Genomic DNA, 13,099 nt, shown 5'->3' with positions numbered 1-13,099 from the left:
TGTCTATGTCTGTCCAGAAACCACAAACAGAAGTCACCTGATTTTCCAGCATCCAGGCATTTTGAGAGGCCACTGTGTCCATTATTCCAATTGCTTTCCTTTCATTTCAAAAAAGTACGGCGTCTGCTGCCCAGTTATCTTTACAGGCATGACGTGACTGTCACAAGATACAAATCACGATCTAAAGCTAGCATGTGAGACTTCAAACCATAGCACTGGAGCAGTGATCAGTCATGTCATGCATGACAGTTAAGAGAAACCCACAGCACTCATGTCGCATATGCTGACCACGAGTGAACAAAACTACTTGCAGAAAGGGAAGCACTTGGAATCATCTTCAGAATCAAAAAGTTGTAATCAAAAAGACAAATAATTATTTTAAGAGGAGGCTGGGAACATGTTTTTCACCCACTGTTTTGGCTGTAGTTTCTGCCTGTGAACCCACAGTAAAAGGAAGAAAAAATGGAATTTATCTACCCTCCAAACAAATATCACTGAGTAGAGTGTCTTTGAATGACAAACTTGTCAATACACACTAATCCAAAGGCTTTTTGTAATGACTTTGCACAGTTGAAAATACAGACAGTTTTGCCTTCCTATAATATACTCATTTGTTAGTACAGAACTTGAGTATTGCTGACAAAAAGAGACATGCTTTCAAAGCTTTTCATCTTGCACTTATCAGGACAGATGCAAAAATACCACATTTCAAAGGGAACAACAACTGCATGAAAAAGAGGTGCTGATTGGTTGGAAAGCGGATTCTGATTGGTCGAGGCATTGCCAAGGAGAACTCACTAGAGGGAACAGTTATCCCCAAGCTTTTGTTTAAATTCAAAAAAGGCAAGTCTACTCTGGTTGCTCAAGGCATTGCCAAGGGGAATGCACCAGGAAACAGCTGCCCCCCAAGTTTTTGTTCAATTAAAAAAGTTATAATGCTTGAACATGTTCTTTCTGTTTGCAGAGGACAGGGACCTACGTATGAATATATGTAGCTTCTAGCAAGCATAAGTGAGCCACACTGTGAGCATGACTGATGATCTTAAATTGGTTGTTATTATAAAATTATTAGCACACTCGACATTGTTCAGTAAGTGCTGTCCAATTACGGAAACCGATCTAATGTTGCAGACTATGTTTTGAGCTTTGCAAGCATGGGTTGGTTGGGTGGAGTCAGTACTCTGTTGCAAACAGATGAAGGGATGTACTATTTGATATGATCATCAGTTGTTGGGACATACAGCCTACATACCTGGTATCACACAGGCACTGAAATTCATATACCACATTACTCATTTGTGTGATAGGCAGAACATCTTTTTGGCTTGATGGCAGCATTCTGTTAGTGAAGAATACCACTTGAGCAACAGGTGAAGCTAGCTGTCTTACGCTGCTACTATGCAGTACCAACACGAGTGGCCACTCAGTCCAAGGGCAATTGGGAATGAGCAATAAATGCTGGCCTTGCCAGCGATACCCAAATCCCATGAAAGAAGAAAAAGAAGGTGCACAATTTTGAAATCAGAGCTCTGGTCTTCAACCTGGAACACTAAATTTGTTTCTCTTTCGATAAATGCTGCCTGATTCGCTGACTATTTCCAGCATTTCCTGTTTTTATTTAGAATTATGTGCTCAATAAATCTCATTTTATGCAAATTGTGGCATTTGCAGATATATTTCAAGACTGCTGTAATGATTAAGCACTTGTTAGCCTGTTAATACGGCTTGGTAACAAGAATTAGACCAGACTGCCTTTTTTTGAAACATAAATTACGTTGGTTGAAAATTCAAAATTAATGAGGAGCTAAAGGTCAATGGCTTTCAGCAAAAAAATAGTACGATTGTTAATCCTACACAAAGAATGCGTGGAACATTTCATGTGTTGCATCCAGCAAATAGTATCGCTATGGCCAACCAAAATACTTAAACAATTAATTTTTTTGTTGTTCTTTTGCAAGTAAACAGAAAATTCAGTATTCTAGTAAGCTAACATGGCAGAATTAGGTTTACTGGTATTGACTATGCAATTAATAATAACACTGCACAAGCTGCAATGAACTGACTAATGAAACTTAGGCTTTTAATTATGAAGCTAATTTTAAGAATATCTTTACACTATGTACTGTATCAGGGTATCCAATCTATGGCCTGTGGGCCAAATATATAGGTCACACAAGGAATCCTTGTACTTCCTCACCCCATACACACAAAGCTACTTACATTGCCAGGGCCTGTTTCCTTGAGACCCTGGCAGCATGTTGCTGCCACATAATCTACTGCTCTACCACGCTGTCCATTACATCATTCCTGCTGAGCTTGAGCAGGAGTCCAACTTGAAAAAAATTAAATTAGCATCAGCAGCTTAACAGTTCAAGGCTCTTGCTGGTGCACCTGTGATTGCTTGTTGCTCACTTTGTGCCCCCACATTGCACTCTGGCACAAAGTTAATTTTGGAGCTTATAAATTTTGACTATGAGGCTCGATTGCATGCATCTAAACAGCACTTAAAGAGAAAAAGTTGGGACAATCAGTGCTAGCTCAACCTCAGGTAAATTACATACTCGTATTTTCAAGAATGACGATATCAGAATCAACACTAAACTCAAAAGTCCATCGTGCAGTGGTTCTCCCCATGCTTCTCTACGGTGCTGAAGCTTGGACAACTTATAGATGGCATATCAAGGCCCTAGAACAACATCAACACCGTCTCAGAAGGATCTTGCGAATCAAGCCGGGGGACAAAAAAAACAAGCATAGCATCCTCCAAGACGCAGGCTTGCCAAGCACAGAGGCTATGATAGTCTCACCATCAGCTGAGATGGATGGAACATGTTGTCAGAATGCCCAACTCAAGATTGCCAAACAGGTGCTATACTTGGAGCTACAACAGGGACCCACTAGGGGGCCAAAACATTTCAAAGACTATTTCAAAGACTAACATCAACACATAGGAGGCAGATGCCCAATTGAGACCACAAAGGCAACTCATCGTCAAAAATGGTGTCAAGATCCACCGAAAAAGAATGGCGAGAGAAAGAGAAAGAGGGGGCATCAATCTGCCACCACCTCTACCAGCTAACAACCAATGTCCTCAATGTGGGAGAGTCTGTAAGGCTAAGATAGGGCTCATAAACCACCTATGTACGCACAGCTAACACTGACATCTCATTTAAACATAGCCATCCACAAGGAAGAATCATCCTCGACATGAGAGACTGCCGATGATGATGATGATAAAGGAATTTATTCCACTTCAATACATCAGCAAATAAAGTAACACTATGACACCGTATGGAAGCCATGCTCCATGTAAAAGCTGCAGTGTGCTGAGTAGCTTGTTGTTTTCTTAAAATCTCTCTCCCTATTTACAAAAAAAAACATAGAAGTAGAAGATGAGTCACATCTCTTCCAACAGCAAAATAAGGGTAATTATCATATCATTATGGCTATACATAGAGTAATGAATACTTACACATAGGACCATGCAAGGATCTAATGCAAGTTAAGGGGCTCTGTTGCTATGTGACCAACCCTACAATCTTCAACCTGTTAATTTACGTAACAGATATGTTTCTTGTTTCTGAGCATCAGGAGTTACGGAGTTTGATTGTTGCCATTTTGGACACTTTCCAACTTGAAATATTGCATGCTGTGGCATCTACAAGGTTGTTCAATCTCTTTCCTGACATTTATACTGCAGCATTAACAGGGAATTATTCAGTGGATTATAGAAATCCTGTAAAGAGCATATTCACTGTGTTACTCACACCTCATTAGGTACCATATGGAAAGAAGTTCCCAGTGCATATAAACATACTTTAAGCCAATTATTAAAATGATTTTCACTGGCACATGATTGAAATCTTCATGTAAACAGAATTTTTATTTTTTTGCTATTCAATCTAAGGATGTAGGGATAAATGTCACTGGCAAAGCCAGTAGTTAGTACCCATCTCTAGATGCCCTGAGGTTTGATGTAACTGAGTGACTTTCTAGGTATCTTCAGGGGTCACTTCATCATCAGGACTGCCTATTTCTACCCTCCATCATCCTCACCCATCTGCACCAATGACTCAGCTCATCTGCTGCTGACAATCTCAGCCATGCCTTTGTTAACTCGGATATTCCAATGCTCTCCTGGCCAGCCTCCCAACTTCCACCCTCCATAAACTTGAGCTCATCCAAAACTCTGCTGCCCAAATCCTAACTTGCACCATATCCTGTTCTCCCATCACCTCTGTGCTCCATGGCCTACAGTGGCTCCTGGTCTGGCAATACCTTAATTTTAAAACAACCTCCCTTCACTGCAAAGCCCATTCCCATCCCTGTATCCCCCTCCATGGCCCTACAACCCTCAGATATCTCCAGTTCAAGTCTCTTGCACATCCTTAATTTTAATCACTCCATCACTGCAGCCATGCATTTAGCTCCCTCGGTCCGAAGCTCTGGAATTCTGTCCCTAAACCCCTCCACCTCTCTCTCCTATATACTCCTTAAAACATACATCATTCACTGAGCTTTTAGTCACCTGTCCCAATATCTCCTTATGTGGCTTGATCAGGTGTCACGTTTTCTTTGATAACGATCCTGAAAATCACTGTACTACATTAAAAGGTAATATGTAAACGTAAGTTGTTTATTGTTGTCAGTCAATCACATTGGTACAGGGCTGGAGTCACATATATGCTCAACTGGGTAGGGACAGCAGGTTTTCTGCCTTAATGAGTTAGTGAACCAGCTGGGTTTTTGTGACAATCCAAAAGATTTACTGACGACAGACTTTTTATTTTAAACTGAATTCAAGTTCTCAAATTACCACCTCCTAGTGCAATTGTCTGGAAGGTAAATCATGTTCCCTGCAATGTTAGTCCAGGCCTCTGAAATACTAGTCCAGTGACATAACCACTGCATTATTGTATCCACAAGTAGAAAATAATGACAAAAATGTTGCCTACAATTGCTGTGTTGGGTGGGAGCAGCACAGGCAGGGCTCAGGGCTGCAGTGTTGGGTGGGAGCAGCACAGGGCTCAGAGCTGCAGTGTTGGTTGGGAGCAGCACAGGGCCCAGCGTTGCAGTGCTGAGTGCCAACAGCTATTATGGGACCACTGGCTGTATTATTTATTGCACTGCACAATAGCTTGGGGCACAACAACTTCCTTCAAGGAAAGGCAGGTGCATCAAGGGAGTGTGGCCTCATTAAGAAAGGCCTACATGAAGTGTTGGGGAGGTTGGAAAAATATAAGTCTCTCCAAATGTTAATTTGACACACATATGTTTCCTTCAGAAAGAACAAATTTGCATTTATAATGCATCTTTCATAACCTCAAAGTTCAAAGTGCTTCAAAGCCAATGAATTACTTCTGAAGTGTGACCACTGTTCTTTTGTAGGCAAATAAAGCATTGTGCAATAAGGCTTTGTTCTGCAAAAATCCAGAAGGCAAATGCCGAATAATGATAAAGTTATTGCTCCATAATTGCTTCTGATTTTGGGCTCAACAGCTGGAAAAAAAAACATCCTTCACTATTTAAATCCAAGCTTTAATCAATTCAATGTCAAAAAATGACCCATGAAAATGTTTGCTTTATACTCTCTCAAGCCAGTTTTTTAAAAAAATACATTCCTCCACCCGACCAAATAAAAATCCCCAAGTTGTTTGCAGCATCTATTGTTATTTTCACAGAACGTTTGGTATAAAAAATGTATATCAGCAAAATATAAAAAAAAACTTTATACTTTAAAAACTTTAGTTGATTTACAAGCTTTGCCTACTCTTCTTTAGAATGTACTTATTAAACAGCTGAAGTATTACATACTAAGCAGCTGTAAACCCAGATTTCCATCAGCAACACAGCTGTCCTGAATCAAAATCTATAGATTTTTATGCTCGATTTCCTTACCATAATGTCAGTTTGGAATGAAAATCCCCCATCCCCCACCACTACATATATACAAATGCTATTTTAAAAAGATATTTAAATTATCTCCCGAGACGCTCTGGATGGATAATGGCAACATAATTAACCATCCAGGCCTTCCAACTTGCTCTGTCGTTGAGGATAACATCCTTATTATTTAACAACCCCTTAATGTCTTAATAACTTAGATCATTACTTAGACTGCACCTTTTTTAAATTACCCTTTTTTGAATTAACATGAACAGAATAACTGAAATGTTTGCGACAATCTAAGGCAGTGCCCAAATGCCATCCCAATTTGGCTACAGTTTACACGTTTGACACTTAGGCTAAGTCTTCATCCATATAAAATGTCCCTCAGTTTTCAAGGTCCAATCATGTATCACTAAGTGGGGAGATGGTGGCACAGGGGTAATCCCACTGGATTAGTAATCCAGAGGTCCAGGCTAATGCTCTGGGGACATGGGGTTCAAATGCCACCACGGCAGCTGGTGGAATGTAAATTCAATTAATAAATCTGGAATTGAAAACTAGTCTCAGTAATGATGACAATGAAACCATCATTGATTGTCATAAAAATCCATCTGATTCACTAATGTCCTTTTGGGAAGGAAACCTATAGCTGGTCTGGCCCAAATGTGATTCCAGAACCACAGCAATGAACTGTACTACTGGCTTCCCAGTGACTAACCTGCGGAATATACAGCTCCCTCTATTCCATCCTGCATTAAGCCCCATCCAGCCATTACTTCCACATTCATTCCCTGTTTCTCAAGGTATTAAACTGATCTTCAAATCCCTCCCTGGCACATTCCACCCTATTTCTGCAACCTCCTCCAGCATTGTATTTTCCCACTTACTTCAGTGAGTAAGTTTCCCACTTCAGTCCTGTAACTCCAGCTTCTTTTTCAAAAAGATAATATAACCTTCAGCTGCCTCACTATTAACCTCTGTAACACCTTTTCTAAATCTCTTCATCTATGAACTTATCTCTCTTGTTAAAAGCTGCCTCAAAACTCATCTTTTCAACCAAACTATCTGCCACTTCTCCTAATTTCTCCCTTCATGGTTTGGTTTTCTATTTCTTTTATGTTAAAGGAACTGCATAAGTGCAAGTTATTGTTGTTTTAAATCTTTGAAATGTCACACCAATGTCCAAAATGAAAACACTTTAAATTGGAAGAGACAGTTTAATTAGAATGAAAATAAGATTAGATATCAAAGTAGCCTTGTTACTGGATGTTGAAAATTGAGCTTTTAAAAAAATATTTGAAGCTCACTTTTCACCATCCAAAAACAACTTCCTTTAAACTGATATATAATGTCATTAAATTCAACTTCAGTTTGCACAGACTGTGAGATTTTGCTGATTTCAAATATTAATTATTAATGACCTACTAGAAAACAGTGCATTGATTTATTAAAAGCCAACACAAGGACACAGAAAAATCAACCAATACTTCCAAAGAAAAAACAATTCTTGAAATTAAATAATGGCAGAAATTCAAACAGAATGAACTCCTGTGAGGCAAGTTTAGGTTACTTGATAGTAAAGCTGTAAGTATGGAATTAGCCACATACCATGTTTGCCCACAACCCTTCTCTCTCTTGAGAGCAAGACTCTTTCCGTATATAACCCTTCACTTGAGTCACATTCAAATCTCCATGACCCATCAGTGAATAATGAGAAATTAACTGATAATCAAGATTCCCAAAATGTTAGTCTTACATACACAGTATAATACCCGAGGTACATGAATGAAGAATCATTACATTTTAGAACACAGGTGGAGGCCATTATTGGTCCACTGCATCTATGCTGTTCTCAAGGAGCTAACCATTTAGCACCATTCCCCTGCCATTGTCATATCCCAAAACAAGTACAAGAGAAAAAGAAAGACTTGCCTTTATATAGGAACTTTCACAACTATAGGACATCCCAAAGTCCTTGACAGCCAATTAGTTATTTTTTGTAATATAGGAAGCGCAAAACCAATGTGGACACACAAACTCCCACAAAGAGTAAAGTGATTATGACCAGGCAATTGGTTTCTATTATGTTGATTGAGGAATAAATATTGTCCAAGATAACTCCTCTGTTGATGCGATTATTCACACCCACATTTCATTGGAAAGAGGGCACTTGCAACAGTGCAGCACTCCCTGAATGCTACACTGGAGTGTCAGCCTTGATGTTTGTGATCAAGTCCTGGAGTGGGGTTTGAACCCACAACCTTCTAACTCAGCAGTGAGAGTGCTACCAACTGAGCTGCAGCTGATGCAATGCAGGTAACAACTTAAATGCAATCTTTCTTAGGCTGTAAGGCTGATTGTTGACAAACAGACCCTCTTAATGATGTTTATGCCCTTCCATCGTTCCTTTCTATCAATGTCAATCAAACATACTGGCCTGTCATCTCAGAGTTGTTTACGGGTCATGAGTATCACAAAATGGCTGCCTCGCTTGCCTATGTAACAATCACTGCGCTCCTAAACTAATTGTGAATAGCACTAATTGAATTAATAATGTAAATCACTAGGTGTTTCGGCATCAATGGTACAATATTAATGCAAGCCTGTCGATTCCTAGAACTAAGTTGCTAGACTTACCTCAATTCCCCAGGGACAGGTAGTGTGGCCACATAGCTAGAAGCAGCACTATGAGAACAAATTTTTCCATTTCTCCCCTATAACATCAAGTGGGAGTCAGTTGTTTTGCAGAAAAGGAACATTTAGGCAAGAGGACAAACAAGTTACATGCGTGCTTCTTTGAACATCGAAATCAAGGGTAGCACTGGCAAGGCCTTGGTGATTGTCGCTTCTTGGTCTGTTGGTGTGTGGCCTGGTGGTAACTGAAGAAGAGAGGAAATGGAACAATTATTTTGTAAATCGTTAGTAGGACAACAGTCTTGGTGTGCAGTATTGTTTTGCATTATTGGAGCTGTTATGGGCCTGATGCTGATGAAAGGATATTTGGTGATTGCACTGGTTAATGATAAGATCCAGAGCAGCCAAGTGCTATTTGTGACTTCACCCAAAACCACCAAAAATTTGTCCTTCTAAGAAAAAGCAAACTGCTCATCAAACATGTTTTCATGTTAACTGCGGTTTAAGAAACTAAGGAAGTAAATAACTTATTCAAAAGAGAGGTGACTGAGTTTGAATATAAAATGCAGATTCAGTCATCTTTACTGCAACCCTTCTTGCAAAATGCTGAATATGAGCCTATTAGAAAGCTATTATATTAATATTGCAAGTAGATAGTCCAGTGAAAAAGCTTAACTTAATTCGAACAAAATGAAATTAAAATGTAGTTGATAACTGTAGTTTGATATCCCTACAGAATACACATTGGGCAACATTTTCCACCTGTGCGGGAGCAGGCGAGGATGAGGGGGATGTGCGGGAGCAGGCGAGGGTGAGGGGGATGTGCGGGAGCGGGCGAGGGTGAGGGGGATGTGCGGGAGCAGGCGAGGGTGAGGGGGATGTGCGGGAGCAGGCGAGGGTGAGGGGGATGTGCGGGAGCAGGCGAGGGTGAGGGGGATGTGCGGGAGCAGGCGAGGGTGATGGAGATGTGCGGGAGCAGGCGAGGGTGAGGGGGATGTGCGGGAGCGGGCGAGGGTGATGTGCGGGAGCGGGCGAGGGTGAGGGGGATGTGCGGGAGCGGGCGAGGGTGAGGGGGATGTGCGGGCGAGGGTGAGGGGGATGTGCGGGAGCGGGCGAGGGTGAGGGGGATGTGCGGGCGAGGGTGAGGGGGATGTGCGGGAGCGGGCGAGGGTGAGGGGGATGTGCGGGAGCGGGCGAGGGTGAGGGGGATGTGCGGGAGTGGGCGAGGGTGAGGGGGATGTGCGGGAGCGGGCGAGGGTGAGGGGGATGTGCGGGAGCGGGCGAGGGTGAGGGGATGTGCGGGAGCGGGCGAGGGTGAGGGAGATGTGCGGGAGCGGGCAAGGGTGAGGGGGATGTGCGGGAGTGGGCGAGGGTGAGGGGGATGTGCAGGAGCAGGCGAGGGTGAGGGGGATGTGCGGGAGCGGGCGAGGGTGAGGGGCATGTGCGGGAGCAGGCGAGGGTGAGGGGGATGTGCGGGAGCGGGCGAGGGTGAGCAAAATTTGTGGAAGTGTGGAAAAAAAATTCCTGACATGTCCTCTCATGTGACAGTGTCTCATGAGCTGAGACATGTCAATTTCTTTTATTTCAACTTTTCATAAACATTTTAAAGCCCTCATGAAACCTCATCCAGTCCATGGACAAGGTTTCATGTTATTTCTAAAGGCCGCCTGGCCTCCTCATCTGCCCGCCAACCTTAAGGTTGGACGGGTAGGTCCTTTAATTAGCTTAATTAAGTTTTTAAAGGCCTTAAGTGGCTGTTGACAGTTTGGCGGGCGCGCAGTCAAGTCGGCTGCGCACCTGCCCAACTGAAAATCTAAATGACGCGGGGTGACGTCAGGATGCATGCCTGATGTCACCCGCGTCATTTTACGCATCAGTGAGCGGGCCCCCCCCCGCTCACCGACCGGAAGATGCAGCCCATAATTCAGTTCAAAGCGGAGTTACAAAAGTCTATCAGTTACTTCCCTCCATCTTGGTTGTTCATTTATTTAGTTAGTCCCTTTTGTTGTTCTTGACACCTTGAAGCCACCATAAAACATGATTATTCATTTTATTTATTCATGGAATGTGGGTATCCCTGTAATGGCAGCATTTGTTACCCATTCCTAGTTGCCCTCAAGCAGGTACTGGTAGCCACCTTCTTTAATCTCTGCAGTCCATGTGCTGTAGGTACACCCACAGTGCTGTAAGGGAGGGAGTTCCAGGTGTCAAGGACAATTTTAAGGTGTTTCAAATAAAATTGATACGGGCAATATAAGGTATGTGGATGTGTGTATTTTCTTACCCTTGGAGTGACTGAGTCAATTTAAATCATCCAGCAGCAAGCTTTTGTATTTTAAAATGAAGAAGGTTACTTTATTTCTCACACACTTGCTGCAGGGGATAACGAAAACTTGACATCTTATTCACACGACTCATGCACATTATCTCACGCACAAAAACTAGATACAGATGAAGGTAAAACAATAATTATATAAACAGAATTTAACTCAGTCTCTATTTCAGCGCAGGCCTGATGTTTTGTTGTTATTTTAGCTGAAGTGAACCTATCGAAATTGCATGGATTTCTATGTAGTTGTGATAGTTCCTAGAGTTATCTGTCCAGAGGTTGTTTTCACAGGTAGACTTGGAGATAGAACAGGTTAGAGGAGAGAGAGAGGCTTAGTTTCACTTTCTTAGATATTGTAGGTAGTTCCTTTGCTGCTTAACTCGCTATAACAGCCGATAGCTTTGCCTGTCGGACCCACTCCCTCTCTCACTGATGGAATTCTGTCTGCGTCTCTAAAAAGCAGTTTGAATTTTCTGCTTTACCTTTAGCAGGGAGTCAAGATGGCCACTGTATGATGTGACCTCACATCAGCGTTAAGCCATAGGGTAATTTAATTAACAGTCTGAAGTCTTCTCCCACTTGTGTTTTTTTAGGTGGCCAAAGCCTTTAGATTTGACAAGACGAATTTGCATTTTTACAAATGCGATGGAGTCAACGAATCAATATCAGAAAAGGTATCTTTGTCCTCATGAGAGATAAGATGGTTTAATCCACAAAACTGTCTGATTGCTCTGAGGAGCCATCTTTAAGTTCCGGTTTTATTTATTTTAAAAATGTAGTGAAAAAATGGCTTTAAAGATTTTTAATACCGTCATGCGGGTACTGTGTCATGACTCATGATTTTCACTCAGTCATGATGAAGGAACAGCGATATATATTCCAAGTCAGGATGGTGTGCAACTTGGAGAGGAACTTGCAGGTAGCAGTCTTCCCATGCATCTGGTGCCTTGTTCTTCTAGGTGATGGAGGTTGCAGATTTGGAAGGTGCTGTTCATGGGGGCTTGGCAAATTGCTGCAGCGAATCTATAGATCAGTGTTATCCAATAGGATTTCAAAGCTCGTAAAACTTGTGGCATCACCATATTTGCCACATGATATAAAATATATACAATATTAATTTTTAAAATGTGCAATCATTTGAAAATAGGTTTGGGGATTTTAAATTGTCAGCAAACAAGATTAATACATTCACTGCCAGAGCCAGAAGAACAGCTCCAAAAGGGTCTTACAATCCAACTATTCCACAAAACAAACCTGCTGCAAACACTCTCAAAGGATGGTGACAATCTGTTAACTGAAGTGCCCTTTTCCTGACAGAGTGCTCAGTTTATTTCAAAACAACAAATTTCTTCAAGGGTAAACAGTCTCTATTTTATCAGAATTGATATATTAGTTCAGGGTAGTGTAAAGAATTGACAAATCTCTACATGTTGGCTTCTGTATCCTAACTCATTTTAATTACGCTCTGTCACCTGCCATTTCCAAACATAAGGTTGGATTTTCACTACCTAGGTGAGTAACACAAGTCAGGAAGTTTCCTGACTTGGCAGACTCGCCTCAGTTTAAAGGGCCCTGAATTGTGCAATTTTCACTCTGGGGAGGCAGGTGCAGGATGGAGTCGGACACAGGGGCCCCAGAAGCAGATCCTAGGCAGCCACAGGCAGGCTCATACCAAGTTGGGCCAGTTAGAAGGCCTGCTTCGGTTCTCTGAGACTTTGTCCCAGTTGCAATATAAGCGGTTATACCCTCTAATCCTCACAACCCCTCATCCACTCCACCCATTCCTTAAGGCCCTGATAACCTCCATGCCAACTCATACCCCCCAGCCAGTCCTCAAAACCCCTCAGGGAGTTTATAAGGGGCCATGGGATGTGGCTGGGGGTATGAGTTGGCTTGGAGAGTATGAAGGACCACAGGGAACAGCTGGGGGTGGGGCAGTCGTGGCGGGCAGGGGGCTGTTGGCTAAAATCTTTCGATCTTTCAAAAGGGTCCTGAATCCAGACTGTGGTTCAAAACTCCTTTCAGTGGCTGTGAACCACAAGTCATGCAGAGGTTGGCCTGACTGCATGAAAACTGTGAGGGGCTAGGAGATACCCATCCCCGCAATGAAGCCGACTGGGTCAGGAGTGTTGGATACAGGCTTGTTATCTACACCTTATCGTGCACCAGCAAAAATCCCAGAATCGGGTCCCACCCGCCATTTTTAAATGGCTCCGGAGCTGTCTCAACTCCACAAAAATCCGGTCC

At 42.3% G+C, this 13,099-nt stretch overlaps 1 protein-coding gene across 1 annotated transcript in view; it reads right to left on the bottom strand.

Moving 5' to 3' along the window:
- Positions 1–13,099, bottom strand: part of shroom3 (shroom family member 3) — a 469,510-nt gene that overhangs the window by 384,157 nt on the left and 72,254 nt on the right. The window lies entirely within an intron of this gene.

The sequence above is a fragment of the Cetorhinus maximus genome, chromosome 1 (genome assembly GCF_964194155.1).
Source record: "Cetorhinus maximus chromosome 1, sCetMax3.hap1.1, whole genome shotgun sequence".
NCBI lineage: Eukaryota > Metazoa > Chordata > Chondrichthyes > Lamniformes > Cetorhinidae > Cetorhinus > Cetorhinus maximus.
Note: the sequence above shows the minus strand (reverse complement) of the source record. Positions and strands in the feature narration are given on the sequence as shown.